At 45.1% G+C, this 15,653-nt stretch overlaps 1 long non-coding RNA gene across 2 annotated transcripts in view; it reads left to right on the top strand.

The window, feature by feature from the left end:
- Nucleotides 1-12,907: 12,907 nt before the first annotated feature.
- The window catches only part of LOC141414754 (uncharacterized), a 105,481-nt gene continuing 102,735 nt past the window's right edge, over nucleotides 12,908-15,653 (top strand). For both annotated transcript variants that reach the window (XR_012439588.1, XR_012439589.1), the window contains exon 1: nucleotides 12,908-13,387. This is a non-coding gene — a long non-coding RNA (uncharacterized lncRNA). The remainder of the gene's footprint in view (nucleotides 13,388-15,653) is intronic.

The following is a 15,653-nucleotide window of genomic DNA, read 5'->3' on the forward strand; positions in this document are numbered from 1 at the left end:
CGGAAGACATCAAACGTGTCCTGAAGTCCCCAACCACAAAATGAAATCCAGTGAAATTGCACATTGTTTTCTTGTTCTCAGACCTGATTCTGTAAACAGCTTTGCACGCTTCTTATGGCCTCAAAGGATGCAAGAGCACATTTCTCTCACTGGAGTGGAGCCTAAAAGGCCCCAGATACCGTTTCTTTCTGGGGAGGGGTAAGGTAGCTTTTAAGAAGCATTTTCCAGCCTGAAAATAAGGGCTGGGAGTTTCCTTCCTTTTCCTCTGACCTGTTCATTCAGTTCACTAAGCAGCCCACACCAGGGAAGGTGTAGGCCCCATTACCATTTCTGAATGTTGAGTCATGGTCCCTGGTGACTGGAAGGATGAAAATGAGCTGTTCTTGTCGAAGCAAGGCTCTCCCGATCCGCAGAAGGAGGGAGGTTCACCTCCCTCTTTCCACCCAGAACGCCCAGGAGCAGAGCCAGGACAGTTCTAGCAGTCGTTCTCCTGGGTCTGAGGTCTGGGTCAGATGTGGCCGGCCTGCTAATTTTAGGAAAGAAATACAGCAACTGAGTGGTTCTCAGTCTGCCCCCAGGATTCACTTGAAAACTTTTAATTTTTCTACAATCTGTTAAACAATTGCTCTCTTCAGAGTGCTACTGACAGGCTGCAAATTGCATATACAGCTTTACTTTCTCTTTTTCAGGTTTCAGTCATTTTATTTGAAACTTTGGTGCAAAAAACCCTAAACGTTTCTTTGGCTAACTTGAGGTCTTGCTCAACCGTGGAAACTTCACTCTGGGCTCTTTTGTCACTACCAGATAATCACCCTAGGGTCTTGCCTTCTCCCTGTGTGTTTAAGGGAAGGACAGAGCTGGGCTGCCTTTTTACTTCTAGGCAGACATTTCGTGAATCTGTACTGAAGTCTAGGTGCTTCCATCTTCTGTGTATGTTGAGAAAAATACTGGAATTTTGATCATCAAGGATTTTTGTTTGTTTGTCTTTAAAATAAGGATAAGAATATTTGTCCCACAGGAAAATGAGATATCTGATATTTTCCTTTTTAATGCATAATCTTTACAATAGTGTTTTTATTAGCCCCCAAATTAAAGACAAAACGTCTATACTCAACTTTTAATAAATTGTAAGATAACTTGTATGTAGTGTCCGTTGTCCTGGCTGCACTCAAGGTTATGACACGGGAATTCTGTCCTCACCACTCACCGCCTCTTACCTCCACTCAGCTGTCTGCGTGAACTTTGCCAGTTATTATTTCCCTCGGAAAGCATTTATTGGGCACTTAGCATATGCAGAGTATTCTGTGTGTAAGGCAAGGACTTTTAGGGTTTTTTCTCTGGGCAGTCATCGAACAGAATTATTTTAGAAGGACAAGTTCTAAACAATCGCTATTTTGGCATATAATGCTTTTTCCATTCTCGTACCACTGAGCTGTGCATCATTTTTTAAAGTCAGAATAAGAGAGGCACATGCTGAAGTATGTCTAGCCTCCATGGGTTTCTTCCTCCTCCAGCAGGCTGTTTTACCTCCAGTGCTGCTAGGAGAACTCTTCACTGCTATTGCCAACTATCTTCTTCTTTTCTGTGACATCATTTCCTTAAATCTTGCAAAGCAGCTGAATAAAACAGTATTTTTTTGGTGGTGCTGGGATTTGAACTCAGAGCCTTGCATTTGCTAGACAGGGGCTCTGCCACTTGTGCTATGCCCCCAGCCTTTACAGAAAGGGTCTCACTTTTATGCCTGGGCCAGCCTGGCCAGGGGTCTTCCTATTTACTCATTCTGTACAGTTGGGATGACAGGTCTGTGCTCTTAAGCACAGCTCTTATTGATTGAGATAGGGTCTTGAGAACTGTCCACCTGGGCTGTTCTCAAACCTTAGTCCTTCCTGTCTCCACCTCCCAAGTAGCTAGAACTAACAGGCTTGCCCAAACACACCTGGCCAATTTTTAAAAATCTCACTCTCCTTGACTTTCTCCCCATGAATCCACATATCATCATCCTGTCCTTGGCGACTTCCTTTGGGTTAGCTTATGGCACTCTCTCTCTCTCTCTCTCTCTCTCTGTGTCACTCCATCTGTGGCTGCTTTTGGTCTCTCTTGCTCTTTAATTCTCACCTGTTAGATGAGGGCCCTCTGTGAACCCACATCTTCAATCTGTTTTCTGTCAGTATTGGTAATAAACATTTTCCTCTTCCATTCTTGAGCAATTGTGACAAGAATTAGAAAATGGGCACTGGTGGCTCACGCCTGTAATCCTAGCTATTCAGGAGGCAGAGATCAGGAGGATCATGGTTTGAAGCCAGCCCAGGCAAATAGTTCATGAGACCCTATCTCGAAAATACTCATCACAAGAAAGGATTGACATGGAGTGGCTCAAGGTGAAGGTCCTGAGTTCAAACCCCAGTAATGCAAAAAAGAAAAAAAAAAGGAGAGAAAGAAAATGAAGGGAGGGAAACAAGGGAAGAAGAGGAGACATTGGGACCAGAGAGCAGACATTCTGTGTAATAGCACTGGGGGAGATGAGGAAGAGGGAAGGAGAGGAGACATTTCTAAAGCACAGGCCATATCTGAGAAGCTGTTTTAAAACAAGCATCAGGCAGCATGGCATTGTGGTTTAAAGAAATACAGGAGAAGAAAGAGGAGAAGGGAATGGAGGGCTGATCAATATGGGGTGATTTCAAGGGCTGTCATTAGGGGTAGCATGTCTGCTCTCTGAGAGATTCAGATAAAGCATGACACCCCACTTAATTAACTTGGGTTGTTCTGGGGCATTGCACCACACTGAGGCTGAGTGGAGATAAATATGGTGACCTTCTGCACACAGTTGTTATGAAGACTTCCATACATTTGTAAGTCAGTTCTGTCATAGGAGCAAACAAAACATGAAAAAAATCCTGTGGTGGCTGATGTGCATTTTGACACAAATGCAATGGCAGTGTCAGCTTTTCCGAGGACTCTGAGGTAGTAACACACACTATCACCCAAATCTGTCTTTTCTACCACGCAAGTCCATAGAGACAAGTTCCACAAACAGCACATGATAGATTTTTCTCCAAAGAAGCTGCCTGAGAGTCACCAGCAGACGGTTGGCCGGGACCTGCCAATTTTAGAAGGGAATGCATGTCCACAAAATCCCCAGCCTGTGCTGAGTTACGACAATCGCGCTGAGATCTTTCATTTGTACTTCTGCAGGGACCAGGGGGCTATAGACAAAGGGTTATTTTCATGTCTGTCCTCATCATTATTATCGTAAGAAATTAATATCATCCACCTTATCTAGGAATGCTTCAAGGGTCTTGACCTGACCCGAACCATGAACCTCAAACTGAACTGAACCACACTAATTTGCAAAACCGTCAGCAGAAACTGAAACCATATAGTAATTATAGCTGAAATGGATACAGAAACAATGTCTTCTAAAACCTTGACTTTGCTTGATGTACTTGGAAAGTAACTAAGGTATGTAGAATGTGTTTGACCGCTCGGTCATCAGGGCTTTATTTGTAATATGAGTCAAAGCACATGCAGTGTGACCAAAATAATTAAAGAAGAGAAAAACCACCCTAGACCTTAAAATGAACGAGCTATCAATTTTCAGACAGTACTGTTGGTGGGAGGAGGTGGGGCGGAGTGGGGTGCAGGCCTGGGCTGTCTGCATTTGATCTCCAGGGCAGGAGAGGTACATTTTGAGGTCAGCCTTTGGGGGAGTCAGCTAAGGGTGGGGTAGGGTTTGGGGACCTAGGCTTGGGGCCAGCTAAAGTGGGCAGGAAGTGAGAGAAGGACACACATGGGGAGGGGCCTCCCTCACAGGGTGTTGAGCAGGCTGATCTAGAGTTTTCCAAAACTGATGAAAGGAAATAATGCCAGATCCTTCCTGAACCCTTGCCCTGACTTTAAATATTTCGAACTTGAATTAGAAACTTGTCTTGGTTATGTCTCTCTGCGTTGATACAATGTTTTTTGTTTAGAGTTTAAGCTTCTTGGGGAGGAAAAAGAAGGGAGGAGAAAACCTGTCCGTGTATCCTGTACAGCAGTCAAGTCGCCTGCCCTGACATGTGGCCATTGGGATCTGTGCGCCTCTGCTCCTCTCAGCTCACTGGGAGCTTTGCAAGTACTGTGACTATGTCATTTAAACATGGCAGGGTCCAGCCCAGCACAACATTCAGAGGTACTGACTGACTGAATGAATGTACAAAGGAACAGGTCCTTTGTTTGGAGCTTGGCTGAGGTCCTTTTACCCTACTGCGAGGGCTGCATCCACAGACGGTTCTCCAGTCCCACCCTTGGGTAGTGAGGAAAGAGGTGCTGGATGGTGTGGAGGAAGGAGCAGGATATGGGCTCCTGCCTATGGTAGACTGAATCAGGATAGATGGCAAATATGACTGGAGGCTCAGGCCCAGAAGCTAACACATGGTACCTGTTTCTCACATCACAGTGCCTGTCCAGGTGAGATACCATAGTCACAACACAAGGGAAAAGCCGAACATCTCCCACCTGAGCTGGAGCTGCCTCCCCATCTGGATGTGTTTTTCCCAGCACATGGTTCCTGGGCCGTGCTGCTGTTGTGAGGATAAGCAGCCTACCTTCCACACAGGTAGGTTCAAAGACTTCCCTTCAAGCCAGGTACAATGGTGCACACCTGTCGCCCCAGCACTGGGCGGGGGGACAGGAGGCTGAAGCAGGATGATTATGACTTCAGGTCAGTTTGGGCTACCATAGCAAAACCACCTCAAACAAACAAACAAACAAACAAACAAAAAAAGCCCAGGGCGGGGCATGGTGCCTACACAGGAGGTAGAGACAGAGGATCTGGTTCAAAGCCAGCCTGGGCAAAAGGTAACAAAACCCAACCTCAACAAATAAGTTGGAGCATCTACTTGCACTAGGGAGGCAAGAACCCATCTGAAAAATAAGCTAGAAGCAAAACGACTGGGGCGCGGTTCTAGTGGAGTGCTTTCCTTGCAAGCATGAGGCCCCGAGTTCAAACTCTAGTATTGGAAAAAACAAAAAACACAAAACAAAACAAACTTCCCTTCATGTGAAGAACCTCTGAGCACCTAAAGGAGCAGGAATAGCATTTTCAAAGTTAGGAGGATGAAAACTCATTTTGAGAGCTAGTCTCCAAAACTGCAGAGGACATGACAACTTTAGGACTTTGGTACCATGACTGTCCAGATGACCCTCCAGATGACCCTCCACAGCCATTTTGATGTTGGTTTGTAGAGTTAAAAGTGAAACGGTTTGGATAGTTGAAACTTGCAAGGGCCAGGGTAGAACGGTAAAAATGAAAAGCAATGCTTTTCATTTCTAGTTCGGAGCAGGAAATGAGGAAGTAGATTAGATCAATGGTTAGGAACTCATTAAGAGGCAAAGTAAAAGCAATTTCATTTAAAGTAGGTTATGCAAAGAATAGCGAGTACCCAGGGTATCCGTAAACTTTTGGGCTTAAACACGATGACTGGATTTCCACCCACTTTTGGCACTTAGCTGTGTGACCTGGGGCCACTCACATAGACCCTTTGACTCCGAGTTTTCTCGTCTGTGGCATATGCTTAGCAAGAAACAGCTCCCAGGTTTGTGACTGTTACTGTGTAGCTTGCCACATGCCTGGGCAGCCCTGCCCAAATGGTCTGCGGTCCATGTTTTTTATCTGCATTCAACCCCATTGAGGCTAGCCAGGAAAGAAACGACGCACCCGAAAAAGAAAATGAACATCAGCTGGTTGGGACCTCACCCCCACATTCTAGGATTTCCTCGCTTTGCCACATTAATTTCCTCATTAAATATTCATAGACATTGCTCATCTCTTCTGAATCTGCCCTGGAACCCTGGAGGAAAAAGCCTAGCTCATGTCCCTTAAAATGTTAGCCTGAGCTAGCAGACATGCTTGGATGCTGGTGGGGGTTGGGGGGCCATCGAATTGCTGGGATGACTGAATGAAAAATGAGGGAGGCTGGGGAAAAGCAGGTCACCTCAAGGGCAGACCTCAGCCTCTGAGCCGTGATACCAGCAGGCCTGTCTCCCACCGCAACTGCATTTCTTTCCCTTCCTCTCCCAAGGGAGCACTCGGCTTGCTTTTGTTTCAGTAAAAGAAGAGATTTTAGCACAAAGCCTCAGTCCCTGAGACCCTGTGGTACAGGCACTTGGGACCTTTCCTGCTGTCCATTGTCTGACTTGAAGAACCAACTTCTCCAAGACATGCCATGGGCTTACCTTGTCTTCCAAAGAAAATTCCTGAGAGCACAAACCATGGCATCTATAAAAGCTAGCTACCAGACACATATTGTTGATGCTTTCTGGAGCTTTCTTCATGCCTAGTGTGAGCAGATCCATTGCAGAACTGATGTAGGAGAGGAAAATAGAGTCAAGAGCTCCTGGGCGGTGACAATTGAATGATAGACCTCTTGTGTTCCTCGTCCAACTAGACACCAGCTCATTTGCATCGTGTGATGCTCTGCGTTCTGCACAACTCATCACAGGGACCGTGTCACTTCTTTACATTAGGGTACTGTAACCAATCCTCCTTGAGAGGATTGGTTACAGAGTGAATTGAAATGGCACTTGCAAGAAGGAAGGACAGTTACTCTTCATTGCTCAGTAAGGAGATATGCTCAGCTCAGGAAAAGTGGGGGGCAGAGCACCAGTGAGAGGTTCTACAGCAGCACTCAGCTGAGACCATGTGTACAGCACTCCCACCGTCTCATCCGAGCACAGCTGCTTCACTTGCTTTCCATGCTGGATCCTACTGACAAGGGTCCTTGGCTGAATCAGTGGGTGCTGTCAGCAATCTGATCTGAGGAAGTATTTTCTTTTGTAATTCTTCAAAAAAACCCAGAAACGATCAAATGTTTAGTGTTAAAAGAATATTTATGCAACTGGATGTTATAAAACTTTTGAATTCGAATTTGAAATATGGTTTATTATATTGGAAGATAATGAAATAAAGTCCAAAGCTTGGGTGCACATAAATAGTATTCATTTACGTTCATTATTACATCCATGCATCTCTGATCACAAATCCAGATGTACAGGAATTGGTAAAGTCTTTTTTGTGTACATCACAACTTAATGTCTGACAGAGACTAGTCCTCTGCCCTCCCAGCCTTGTTCTGTCTACAAGATCGTTCCCTAGTCCTAGTGTCTTGGGAAGACATTTGATCACCAACCCACAGAAGCTGCTGCTGAGATGTGAGTGCCAGCCCCAGCATCTGTGGCATTGGGTTTTAGCCCAGAATGAGAGAACCTGTGAGCTCCATTGGCAGCATCACAGATCCCGTGAAGATGCGGGGTGTGCACTGAGCTTGTCCTGCCAGGGAGAGAGTGCAGAACCCACAGTCTCTTCTTCCTCCCTCTTTCCTTCTTTTTCACTGTCTGGGGAAATCGTTTTCATCCATGTTTCCTGCCAGAATATTTCATCTAGGGTCTCATATCTACTTCCCCAATGTGATGTAGGCTTTTAGAAAGAGAATGTGCGAAGGAACTCGAAGGGCTTATTCCCAGTCCTATAACACTGTGATCACACAACCAACCACACTAATGAATAAGAAAAATGAAAGAAAAATGAATAGGGAGACACAAAATCATGTAAGTCCATGACTACATCCCTATATATAAAAATCTATAGTCATATTTCTGTGCATTCTGGTTCTCTGTATATACATGTATTTCTGTGGAAGAAAACAAACCAAAATGTTAGCAGTGGTAATTTCTTTTTGGTTGAATAACCAGTGGTTTTAATGTTTAAAAATTCCCATGTAAGCACTTATTTGATAGAGTAAAGAAATAACATTATCTTGTAAAATGATGATCACAGACATGTTTTAAAATAGTCTCACTCTTTCAGAGATTAGGAGGATAACAGGGAATGAGCTATCATTTTTTATCTCCAGCAGAGGACAAAGATAAAATTTTGTTTTTCCCAGAGGCTGGTATATTTCTGACTCCTACCTTATTTGTGTGGGGTCAGAAATGTGAAATGTAAAGCTGCAGTCTGAGAGCCCTCCCACTGTGCTGTGTAATCTGTGAAGAGAAGGATTGTGTTTCTCCGAGAAGACTGTGTGGCATTTGATTTTAATTGTGATATATTAATCCATTTCTAAATTGGATAATTTCACACAGTATTTGACCAAGGGAAAGCTGAACCTAAGTTCTCATGGCTTAGGGGTCCATCCTGCAGGTAGGAGGCTAACAGGTGAGGCACCCGCACACATTGGCTCCAGGTTTCCTTCTGACAACCTGAAAATTCCCACATGCTCAGCCACAGGGATACCTGGACCAGGAAGAAATGACAGTAAAATAAAGTTTCAAAAGCTGACCTTCTTGGGACTCACAAGCACTGCTGATGGCAATGTGTGATGGAAGAGCTGAAGTGGGAGAGAAAGTGTGACATCTCTGCCCAAAGGCGGAAACAAATTCAAATGCCCTTCAATTCACATACGGATAAACAAAATGTGTCATACCATACAGTGGAATACTATTTAGGCATAAAAATGCATGAAATATAAAGCGGCTTCATAAAGCTGGAAAGTATTATACCAGGTAATAGAAGCCAGACTTGGAAAGCTACATATTATATCATTTCACATAAAAGAAATATCCAGAATAAGCAAACACATAGGTATAGAAAACAGACTACTGTCCATCAGGAGCTATGGGTGGGGGGTGACTGCTGAATAGGTACCAGGGTTTGCGGGGGTTGATGAAAATGTTTTGGATCTGGACATTGGTGACAGCTGCACCAACTTGTGAATGTGGTGACATGCCACTATGTCACACAACTAAAATGGAACATCATATGCACTTTGTTATAATAATAAAAAAAGGTTTGATCAAGTCTAAAGGCTCTTGAAATCTAAATCTAGCTTTACTTTCCTTTCTTTCAACCAGCCATGTCCTCAGTGGGCTGGCCAAGCTGAGATGCTGACACTTCACAGAACATGTGTGCTACTTCTTATCTTCATTTCTGCATTCACACCCCTGCCTGGGCATAAATGTGTTGGCTATGCCATTTCCCCTCTGCTCAGCTAATACTCTTTGGGGTAGGCATTCAGGATAGAGCTTATATTTCCAGTACAAGGAATCTTTCCTGCACTACTCAGGGGAGACTTTGAGCTCCCACTACAGCTAAGAAAATTGTCAATAAATCTATATGATATTGTCAAGCTATTTAAATCATGGCTGTGTAACAAGCCACCCTAAAGATTACTGCCTTAAAACAATGACCACATTTATTTCACTCACAAAACTTCAGTGAGAGCAGGGCTTGGTGGAGGTGGCTCCTCTCTGCTCCACTCAGGGCAATCAGAAGGCTGAAGCTATCAGAAAGCTCCCTCACTCCCCTGTCAGGTGGTCAATGGGGTCATTGACTAGGACTACAGTGGGGCTGTCTGTTGGGACACATACATGTGGCTGAGCCATGGGGACAGAACCTCCTCACAATATGGTGACTGGGCTCCAAGAATGGGGTTCCCAGACAGGGAGAACCAGGTAGAGCTGTGCTACCTTTTATGTCCAGCCTCATGAGACACAAGGGACAGTTTCTGCTTCATCCTGTTGGATGTGAGTCATTCAAGTCATCCCATATTCAAGAGAAGGTGAATCATCCTTGCTTCCTTAAGTTCTTGCTTCTTGCTTAGTCTCTTTGCTCCATCTCATGCTAGCTTCATAAAATGGTATGGCTTTTACTCACTGTCATTTTGTCAGCCTGTAGTGCTCCCACTAAATATTTACTGCATGAATAAATATTTCATTTCACTCGTTTGTTTACTAGATTTTCTTCACCTAATATTGCCTGAGGACAGAAACTATGTCTTGCATAGCTTGACAGCGTGAATGCCAGGCATGATGATGTCCAGCACAGGGCAGGGACAGCAGTGCCTCTGAGATGAATTAACAGCCGTACAGATTGGTGACTGGGTGTACAGTGTTGACGCTTTTAGAAGTCTTCTTATTTGTCAGCTAACTTCGGTTTTGACAGAAAGTTATTTTCCTTATAATTCGACATTCAGAACTGCAAAGGTACTTAATATTAAGTAAGTGTATCCATTCAATTTGCTAACTAAATGCGTAATGAATTTGAACTTTGCTCTTTTATAGAGAAATACATTGAGATATTAATTGTCAAACGACTGCAACTTTTGTTGTATTAAATGAATTCTATCATAATTGGAAATTTGCTCAACCACCACTTTTTTCAAATATGGACTCTGTCCAGTAGCCTGACCAGCCAGTGATTCTCAAGTGAGCTATGACCCAAGGAGACACCTAAGCTCTGAAGACACATGCAGTTGTCTCTCTGGGGAGGGTGACTGCTGGCACCTTAAAGGGAGAAGCACATTGGACTAGAATCCAGGGAAGTGAAGATGAATAAGCCAACGCCTTTGTCCTGAAGGGACCCACAAGAGAAATAGCTGTGTAGATGCATACTTAGGCCATGTGGGCAAAAGATGCATAGAACAGGTGGGGAGTCAGTAATGGGCCTGGGTTCATGAAAAAAAACAAAGAAGGGAACAGATTGTACTAAAATCTACTTAAGAATGGCCTGAAATGTATACATCCCTAATGCTCTGAACTCACAGGCACTGAAGAGAAGGAAATGGGATCAATTTAGTGGAAATGAATGTCCAGGAAAGACACAAAGGCAGATTTCCGTATCTGGAAAAGGTGTTCAAGAGTCAGGCATGGTAGTGTTTACCTGTCATCCCAGCGCTGCAGGGGTGGAGGTAGGAGGACTATGAGCTTGAGGCTGGTCTGTCCTACCTAGCAAGATGCTGTCTCATAAAATATAACATCCAGGGCCGTGGCTAGCACGCCAGACATGTCAACGCAAACTTTTCACCTAATCAATGATGGACAGATTAATGGAAAGAAAGAACTGCTAATTTTTTTAATCTTAAAACACAGAGACTCTAAGAGGAGTGGATCCCAACTTTTCTTTAGAGGAGAGGAACTTTACTCCCTTCCACTCTCCCTTGCTTGCAGGTGTTGTCCTGGCAGGAAGGGGCCAGGAAGCAAACTATTGCCTCTCAACTTTCAAGTCTCCCTTCTTTGCCTTTCTTGTAACACTGGAACTGGACCCTGGCAAGGTTTCCCATTTGCCAGCTGGAAGAACCTTGGACTTTATAATTAGGTATTGGGAGAGTGATCCTGAAAAGAGTTGGTGAGCAAGACAACTTTTGTCCAGATTTCAGTTCTCAGTGGTTGTTGTTACTGTTATTATTATTGTATTACTCACTGCGGGATTTGTATAACAAATACATCAATAAGTATTTTGGAGGCCCATACTTACAAACTTTCCAAAAGATTCACACTCCAGTAAAAAGTGGAATTCTGGGTCACACCTGCAAAGAGGGCCTGAGGAGAAATATCCAGTCTCTTCACCCCAAAAGCCTCCTCTTGGCTCCGCTACTCTTAGCACTCTCTTTCACTTGAACAGTTGATGCAATGAAGGACTTTGAGTTAGACACCAACCAAAGCGACAACCTTTGGAAAACTATAGGACTTTTGTGCATTGGTGTCATCTTGTGTTAGAATTGACAGTGTTTTAAATGTTTGCTGAAAAGGGAAACCTTTATATAGCACACCAAAGCACATGGATACATGGAATAGGTGCTTATGGAGTGCTTTGGCATACAGTAAGTACTCAGTGAAGGTCTTTGGACTTTTGCCAGGCCAAGACTGTCTCTTAAGCACAGAGATGTGAGCATACTTCTGTGAGCATCAGCAGAATCCTATTTCTTTAAGACTAAAACTGCTACATGTATATTTTCCCTCAGTATCACGGGGGACTGGCTCTAGGAAGCCCACAAACACCAAACCCAGGGATGCACAAGTCCCTTAGATAAAATGGCACAGCATTTACATCTAATCTGCACCTGCCCACAAGCATGCTTTAAACCTTCTTAAGTATATCTAATACCAATGAAATGCAAATGATGTGTAAATAGTTGTGGTCTGTATGGTTTAGGGAATGGTGAAAGAAAAGATCCTATCTGTACCTTTCAATACTGTTCAAAATACTTTTCTGAGTATTTTTGATCTATGGTTGGTTGAATCCATGGACAAAGACCCATGGATAGGGAAGGTGGGCTGTCCACCAGTTATCTGTCAGTATGATAGTTTTGATAGAATCAGAACTGTTGGGTAGGACCATTGAATACAGTAATAATAGCAGTTAGCATTTATTGAGTACCCGGTCTTGGCCACGGTTTTAGGTGGTTTGGTGAGCCTTAACCATATTTCTTGCAGTGATAGTATGGGCCCAAGTGGCAGGCAATGTCCTCTGGCTTTGTCTGTGAGAAAACCAGTGTCCACTGTTGGGGCAATTTGTTCAAATTACAGAGCTATGAAGGGATAGAGGGGGGATTTGAAGTCCACATCTTCACTGATTTGAGTGACTGCTGCCTGCCTCTGCGAGATACAGGTAGATGGGTTTTGGCATAAGAAAAGAAAACACTAGAATGGTGCTGCTGGCAGGGACCTTGCCAATCGATTAGCTTGGATGCTTACCAGCCAGGAGCTCTAAAGGCCTGGGAACCAAGTGACTGCCACACACGTGCCCATCCGAGTCGTCTCTGCAACCGGAGTCACCAGTCTGGAGTGTCACCTCTGCTCCTGTGATGTAATCTCTTCATACCTCCACCCAAACACTCCACATTTTATTGTGCATTATTAACCTCCCGTGTGACTGCAGACTTCTAAATATCTGTGTCTCCTCAACCACATCCTTTCCATATGGACTTTTAAAGTCATAGAAGTCAAATGAGAACATTTTACACAAGAAAAAGAGAAGGGCTGTGGAAAGATAACTTTGATGGATAGGTACCGATGGGAAAAAACAAGGATCTTTATAAATATCTTCATACTTACAATATATTTTAATTGGCTCAACTAATCCAAGAGAAAGACGTACACAGAAGCTTTGGGATTACTAATCCTTCTGCTAAAAACGATGCGCTCCTGGCTAGCCTTCTTTGCAGGGGTTGGAACCCTGTGTGGCTGGAGCCCTGGTAGTGATCAGCTTGATGCTTGGGGATTGTGGCATTGCAGGAAGATGCATCTCCCAGTCTTGAGGGCGATGGGTTTGGGGAAGAGACGGTTAAAGCTTGCTGGTGCGAGCGAGTTATATCACACAGCGCCAGAGCCAGGTCAGCAGTCTGCATGGATCTCAGCCGTGGCTGGCCACGCCAGGCTGTGCCAAGCAGCCCTGGCAGCCCTGCAGAGGATCCTCAACCCCACATTCACGCTGCAATCCGGGTGATGCTTTGACAACTGCCTTGCTGCAGGAAACAGCCCTCTGCACCTGTGCCTCTCAGACAAGCCATGTTGGAAAACAGAACTCTCCAGGGTGGGAGCCCACGGAAGCTGCGACAAAGGGAGCCCTGCTCAGGTGAGAGGAGGCTGGGCGATGTGGATGCTGGTTGTCTGGGCCATGCGTGCCGTGCCTGTGAGGTAAAGTCAGTCTGCTGAGCCTGAATGCTGCTCAGACAGATTGATTGCTGAGTGACTCTGGCACTCCCCACATTCCTTGTTAGCAAGAGCTAGGCTGATCACGCACTTGGATCATAAAACCCCTTTAAAATCAGAAGGGTGGTCTCAGAGAGGAACTGGTCGATGAGGAACAGTGGATCAGACTCTCCGTCGTGTGGCTAGCATGCCCCAGGGCTTTCTCTGGTCACCTTTGGAATGGAATATGGGGGGACAGGGAAGGGGGAATAACGAGGTGGGACAAGGACTGAATTTTAATTCAGAACCTGCCCAAGGCCTCCCAGAAAGTAGGGTGGTGTTGGGTATTGAAAAAATCATGTAGGCTATCAGTGTCTAGGATCTTCATTGAAAAAGATGGTTTTCTATTTGCTGCAATGGGTTTGAGGTCCTTAGGGGTAGAATTAGGTTGGATTTACCTTTGTTTTTTGGCTCTAGGCATAGGGCTTGGAGTTTGACATCCCTGAAAATTGTCTGTCCACTCATGGTGCTAGAGAACAGAGAAAGTGGCAGGGTAGAAACTGCCTTGAGATCTAGGTCCTGGTCTCACCCAAGCTGATTAGCCATTTAGAGCCCCTGAGAAAGGATGACAACATTCAGGCTCCTTTGTGTTCTGATGATAGCACTCTTGCAAGTATGGGCATCTCTCAGGTTCAGTGTAGGCATCAGTGCAGGTGCCATCACCCTAGAGCCTCAGTGTTGGGTGATGTGAGATCCAGCATCAGGTTTGAGGGGTGGGGGGCATTGGATAAGCTCTGGACTTTAGGAAGCAGCACTGTCATAATAGCCAAATTGGGGGGAGGGGTGACCTGCAAGAAGTCTGGTCCACTTGGAAGGTCTGGTGTCAGAAGACCTCATGGCAAAACAGGACTCTTGCTTCAATATCCAGCAGGTCCATCCTAGCTGCACCTCTGGCTGAACTTACAGGCACATGGTACTGTATTAGTTAAATCCCAGTGCCTCCCCGTCTGCCTTTAGGACCATGGGCCAGCGTCCTCTTATAAGCTGCTGGGTGGCTGTCGGTGGACATGAGCTCCTACTCTAGCTCCTGTGTTCCCTTCTACTCTGTTTCTAGAGATGCCCACTTCATGCTTTAGTGACAAACCCAGCTGCTGTTTTCTTGCTTGTACTGCCATTTCTCATCTTCGTGCCTGTTTAGGATGGACACCCCTCCAGCCACCTGTGCAGATTGTACTTACTCCTTACGTCTAAGCTTAGCTGCAGTTTCCTCCTGCTCATGTCACATCTCTTCCTCCCTGAAAGCTGCAGTGCCATTTGTTACGCAACACTGTGTTGCAATCATCTACGTCGCACTGATGGGTGCCCCTCCAGGCAGGGCCAGTGATTCTATCTGGGTACAGAAGAGCCTAGCACAGTGACAGGCTCTCAGCTGGAAGTGACTTCAACTGGCTGCAAAGGGCATCCAAATCTGGAGACGGGTAGTGGTTTTAGAGAGACCTACAGTTCTATAAGGACTGTCCCTCGGAACAACCACAGGAAACCCTGGTGACAGCTCCAGGCTCAGGTGTGGGGTCTGGAGGTGTTGGGAAGGCTGCAGCTTAGAGGCTGAGAGGGACCTGTACTCAGGAGCCAGCACAGGTAGAGACTCATGTGGCTTGAATGCTGGGGTCCTGCAGACTTTGGTCTGCATAGGAGGGGACAGAGTGGAGGCTGGAAGCTAAGACTAAATTTTGGGAGAGATGCCAGCATCAGAATCAGGGAATGCAGGCTCATCTTTAAAGTGTGTCTGCCAGCAATGAGTTGCTCTCAGCTGACAGGTCGCCAACACCACTTGGACAATCGGCACAAAGAGAATTTAAAGGCTCAGATTTTGTCCCAGGATCAAAGTTGGAAGTCCCAGATATGGATAGAGAGGTGTCTGCTCTGGAGAACCTGATGCCACAGAGCTATACTTTTTAGCATGTGGCATGAGTAGGGAACCACAGATACTCCGAGGTCAGCACACCACTCGAGCATGGGGACTACATGATTTGGAACATTTTAATATTTTGGAGTCCCAAATTTTACCTTAAGCTTTTTCTAACTCTTCTTTAGAATATTTTTAGCAAAAGGCAAAAGATGCATATGTGACCTTACGCTTCATTTTGGTAAAGGTATATAAATTCTTCTGGCAGTTTCCCTAGGATTCATCTCTTCCCTGTGCAGGTGAG

Source organism: Castor canadensis, chromosome 12 (genome assembly GCF_047511655.1).
Source record: "Castor canadensis chromosome 12, mCasCan1.hap1v2, whole genome shotgun sequence".
Lineage (NCBI taxonomy): Eukaryota > Metazoa > Chordata > Mammalia > Rodentia > Castoridae > Castor > Castor canadensis.